The sequence below is a fragment of the Cibotium barometz genome, chromosome 43 (assembly GCF_041138505.1).
Source record: "Cibotium barometz isolate CiBa-2024 chromosome 43, ASM4113850v1, whole genome shotgun sequence".
Taxonomy (NCBI): Eukaryota; Viridiplantae; Streptophyta; class Polypodiopsida; order Cyatheales; family Cibotiaceae; genus Cibotium; species Cibotium barometz.
The window spans coordinates 6,944,498-6,950,636 of NC_141088.1; positions in this window are offsets into that span (position 1 = coordinate 6,944,498).

Genomic DNA, 6,139 nt, shown 5'->3' on the forward strand with positions numbered 1-6,139 from the left:
ACTTCTCCCCTTGCAAGTTTGAAAAAGCAATGGCAAAGTATATCCATGGATTTTATAATTGGTCTTCCTAATCAGGGAAGGATGCCATATTAGTGGTGGTAGTTGACCGCTTGTCTAAAATGGCACACTTCATTTCCATAACTAAGATTGTGCATGCGCCACAACAAGTGGCTAAGTTATTTTTGCAGCATATTTTTAGGCTGCATGGACTACTAAAGAGGCAAACAGATTGGGAGAAGTTCTTGCCACTCCTTGAATTTGCCTACAACAATCGACCTCATAATGTCACAACTTTCTCTCCTTTTAAGATGAATTATGGGTTTACACCAATTAATCCTGGTACAATTGGTATTCCCACCAAATGCCCAAGTGCGACTGAATTTTTAGAGAGAATACAACACATGCTACCAATTGGCTCAAGGAAAAATCCAAGAGCAGGCAGATAGAGCCAAACAAACTATTATACACATAAGAAGAGATTTTTTAAGGAGGAAGATGAGGTATTCTTACTCATCCCACCTAAATCTAATTCCTTGAGAATAGGAAAGTGTCCAAATCTCTCACCGAGATAGTGTGGACCATGGAAAATCTTTAAAAAGATCAATGACGTAGCTTACAAATTGGACCAGTGGCTATTGTGTCCACTTAGTTTTTCATGCTAGTAAGCTAAAACACAAGATTGACAATTTAATTGATGGTATTGTTTCTTTGCACGAGCACGAGACTACAGACCATGGCTCATATCATTACTAGATCGTAGGGAGAAAAGGCTTAAAATTTGCATTCTCCAAGAGTATCTAGTTGCATTCTCCAAGAGTATCTAGTTGCATGATGGAAGGGCCTCCCATTGACAAATGCTACATGGGAACTAGCAAGTTCCTTATGTCAACACTTCCCTACCTTTATCATCGAGAACAATGATTTCTAGAAAAGGGGAGAGAGTGCGATTCTCATAGTAAAACTTCATGCAATCACAATGGTAATTCTACCAAGGTGAAAGGCAATAAACTAGATATGGCAAGTTAGCAAAGTTACATTCGAAGCGACCAAGCATGACTGGCCACAGCACATGATGTCAGAAGCCAGAGGAGGAGGATGCGGGGTTACAACGAGTCGCTAGGAACTCGTGTTTGTGCTCACGTGGTTACAACAAGTCTGAGGGGTCTAGACGTGTGCACAAGGGCTAGATGGCTTATCCCGATTAGCAGGGGAGACACACGTGTGAAAAAGGGCCTAAAGCCTAGTCCCTAATTAGAAGTTCTCAAGGGCATAAAGGAGGGGAGAAATAGAGTAAACTTGCCAAGGAATTTTCTTTTTTTTGGTCCTCATCTCGCTAGATTCATGGAGTCTCACTGCCTTCCAAAAAGGAGTGTTACACATAGAGAATCCTCGACCTTACATGTATCTCCAAAGCGCTTTAATGTATGCAACCTCTACTTCGACTCCAATTCAACACCAATGCAACCTTACCCTAGCTGACATATTCACCACCATGAAGAACCCCAATGTCTAGGCATCATGCTATGCACAGTATCATGTCATGCACCAAGAAGAGAAGATCTAAACCACCATCTGCTTATACAAATCATTCCATGGTGGTCCTAGTGCTCATCCCGCCATCACAAGGTGTGAACTACTACAATCTACCTAATTTTTAAGGATCCAATCCATAGAAGGAGACCTCGCATGACGATCTTCTACTTCACATCTACCTTACATGGTGCCTCGATAAGCTACATATACCATCAGGGCTACCTGAAGCTTATCACCACCACGTCTCGAACCATACCACTTAACCAACTTCAAAGCGTATCACTGGACCATCCATGCTTCACCACACCAACTTGGGTGATGCAAGGATGCGGGTATCTTAAAACCACTCCATAGGTTAACATCTTTCACCTGCCCGCACTACCTAAGGTGCTTTGCCATCTTACTCACTCAAATGGGCACTTACCTTTTGTAAAACCGCACTGGAATATATATAAATCGACCTTACGAGCTTAATGTCAACTAGGGAAAGTCTAAGGAGAACATAAAATATTTTCTCTTCTCTTCTCTCTTCTTGCTTACATGTATGCTATTGGATCTTGCTTGATGGTGGATGCATACTAGATAGGTTTGTTTGTAGGTTTTCCTTTTGCATTAGCTTCTGCTTCCTCCTCCACTTTTGAATCTTGCTTTCTTGCATACTAGATAGATTCATTTGTAGGTTTTCCTTTTGCATTAACGTCTTCTTCTTCCTCCACTTTTTGTGAGAGATAACCATCGTGTGAAGGCTATCTCTTCTTGCCTCCATGTAGGCATAGAGAGTTCTACCTTCACTCCATTGGTAAAGGAGCATTCCAGTGTGGTGACAAACAGAGTGAGGATACGATGGATGAGCGAGGACACCCACATCAGAGAGTTGCGAGTATGGCTCTAAGTAAGGTAACAAGCATTCTGGTGTGACAACGGAGTGAGGACGCGATGGATGAGCTACTGCACCCACGTCAGAAAGCTACTACGGCTCTAAAGGTAAGGCATAATGACACATAATTTGGCTTGAACACCGACAGTATTCTTCAAGTAATGCACCAAAGAGAAAGAAGAGTTGGTTCTTAAGTATTTACCCCATCAGTGTTGGGACTATATCTTTCAACTACCCCTTCTTTACTGATATCTTTTTTCATTGTTTGATTCATATCAAGCCTCCTTTTCATTTCAAGTCTGCCACGTTCTCTTTATCCTAAGAATTCATAAGACATTGCTCCTTTTTTGCTACGAAACCAAACATAAAAAAAGGACAAGATTCCCCTATTGTGTTGCACAACTATGCTTTTTCATGACCCTCTGTTTAGTGATATTGATTCTCATTCATGATGCTCCCAAGAGTATTCTAAAATATAGAAGTGAATTTTGTAGACGCTCCACATATACCATAGCAAAGATTAGATTTCCTTCTTATTGTAGATAGATGAACAAATGAGGTAAACGAAAACCAAAATGGTTTTTTGGTCATTTGAATATAGTCTCTCATGGTACGTGATGCTTCACTAAATTTCCATAGATTCTTTCTACAATCTCTTCTTCCATGGGATATCTAAAATGTTTCTTTTGAGAACCATGCTTGTGTTCTAAAGAGAATCGCAATCTTAACTGATGTTTTTTTTATCGTCACTAAATCTAATCCGTTCCTCTGATCTCCTTTAAATATGAGTGGAAAAATGAATTCATAGCCATTCATTCAAAAGAGGCTGATCCTTATGTCGGGTTAGAAGCTCAAATAAGTGACGGTCGCGCGGATGAGCAAGGCGTAAGTGATAGAAGGGGAGAGACTAGTAATTTTCAAAATTGAATCCATGGTATTTTTTTGTCATCAATAATATATATATATATGGTTGGTTTGTTTTTTTTAGAGTTAAGAGAGATCATTTTTTAGAGCAAATAGATTTCATTTTTTGCCAAAGACTTTTAAGAGAATAAAAATATGCAAAAATCAAGAATAATGCACTCAATTTAAAACAAGTGTGCCAAATCAACTTTTACACCTGGTTTGAACCTCTCATAGCTATCTTAATAGAGGCACACTCTTATGGAAGAAAGGAAAAAAAAATGGAGAGAGAAAGAGAAGGACTCCACTTTAAAACTCTGTGGGGTTATATACCAATTGCAAACTCCTACATGACTGGTCATTAACATGGTAAAAATTTGCTTAAGTAGGAACACATTAGAAACAAGAGGAAAACATGCTTAGAAAGATGAAGATGTTGCTCTCCAATACCAAGCAAGCAAAAGCTAAAAGAAACATAGAATAACAACAAAACATAGGCTTACATGGGAGTGAATGATCCTAAATATTGTCTAACACTGTTACACTAGTCTTCTAATTAACAAGCTGATTTATGAACTTTAAAGAAGAGAAAAGGTAAATCTACTTAAATTTCCACGAAAGTACTTGAGAATGCTTGGTTAGCATGAGTTGACCTATGGTAATACTTTTGAAAAAAAAAGTCTTATGGTGGCTAGTAAGTTTTAGACTGTAAAAATAGCATAAAAATAATGTAATGTCTTCAAGGAAACGTGTATTAAAAAAAAGTAATGTCTTCAACAAAAAAAAGTATGTCTTTAGTATATGCCCTTGGCCTACATTTAGAAGAATTTTTATAATTCATATAAAGTAGAGTAGTGTGCTTAAATTTTATTTAAGGTATTTTTAAAGTAAACTTTAAAATTTATTTTTCTTTCACAAAAGTGCCCAAAGGATGTCACTGCCTATGTTTTTAGACATGGACAAAGGTGCATGTAATGTTTAGAGTTTAAACGTGATGTTACATTCAATTAAATTATAGTGAGGTATTTACACACACACACACACACAAAGTTGTTTGAATTTGTTTAATCAATTAATCATAAAATTTACCTATTAAAGTTATAATGGGATTTTAAATTATTTTTAAATTTAGATACCTCTTAAAAGTTCAAAACTCAAATAAAAAAAGCCCATATATCTATTACTATTAACCATTGACAACCAACCAAGGCACAACGAGAGGAGAGAAAAAGAAATCCTAGATTTCTAAAAAATAATAAGAAAATCTCATCGATTTGACCCTTGGCTTCCATTAATGATCTAACGCTTTGTATTCCAACTTCCTTTTCTACGTTTCGCTTCTTAATGTCTTTTACATACTGCAACAAAGCGCAGTTTGAGTACTAGTTTATGTTTATTTTCATAACAATAATGCTCTCATAGTTAACTTTCAATTCAAACCCTCATTCTAAATGTCACTTTGGGACACCCCTCATTATAGTGAATCTTTTTCCTTCTAAAAAAGCCCCAAAAAGGTAATTTGTTATGATGTGAGTCTCTACCCTAATTTGCTAAAATTATGAAGCACATCTTTCCTTTGATTTCACTAGAAAAATATCCCAAAAAGATGTGCCATTACACAAACAAATGGTTTGATATATATCCAACTAGCAACATGGGTAGTAGAATGTACCTTGATTTTTAGGGTTAGTAAATATGCTTTTTCGTAAAAATGAATTATATTCGACCTTAATCATAAGATGAATTATGCAAAGAAAACCATACTGGAAAGAGCTTAACGATGAGAAAGAGGGAGGGGGTATATGTTAATCGATGGAGGTAAGTACAAGCCCCATTATTAATTCATTAATAACGCCCAGCCTGAATCCTTGGGAATTTTCTGCAATAATATTAAAAAATAACTATGGTTTTAATTTTATGTTCGTCTTTTCCAGTCGAGACAGATTTTTTTTGAACGCCAACAGATCCCCCAAATGGATAAAAGCATGATCAAATGTACAAACAAAACCCATTTCTCACTAGAAATCATATGGGAGGTTGATGAATGAACAAAGTTTTTGATTTGATTTCTTCTCTCTCTCTCTCTCTCTCTCTCGTGATGCATAAACATAAGACGCCAGCTGATTGGATCAGTCATCTTTGTGTTTGCACATCCCATCTCATGAGCTACATGTTTCACATAAAGGGAAATGAACATAGTGAAAGCAGAGTCAAATTTCTAAATTTCACAACAGAAATAATTCGATAAAAATGGATCAATGTATATATATATATATATGTATGTATATATATATATATTATATATATATATATACATATATATATATATATATATATATTGCGAAGATTGGCTTTCTGGTTTGGACTCAAGTCATCAAAGCCATTCTATAATAGGCACATTTAGAAGTTTGCAAGAGATATAAATTTTTAATGATTGTTGGTGTGTGTGTGTATATACTTACTACACCTTGACGATCACATAATATGAGAAAACAGCAAGATCCAACGCTCTTGCTACTGGTTTTCTTCAGGGCACTAGTAATATTTGACATACACACGGCCTTTGAGGCAAAATATCGGAGTACCTGTGGAAGGACCCACTAGCCTTCTTGTTGCCAGAAGAAAGGCTACTCTTCAGTAAAGCAGAGGCAGCCATTGTAGATCAGTAGGCTAGAGAGAGAGAGAGAGAGAGAGAGAGAGAGAGATCAAACTTGCAAGTCCCCATCGGAAAAGATGATCACGCAACCAAGAAGCACCAAAAATACAAGTGCATTAATAAGTTAAGAGTAACATTAATTCAAGTATTATATTGGTTGTTTTTATCGA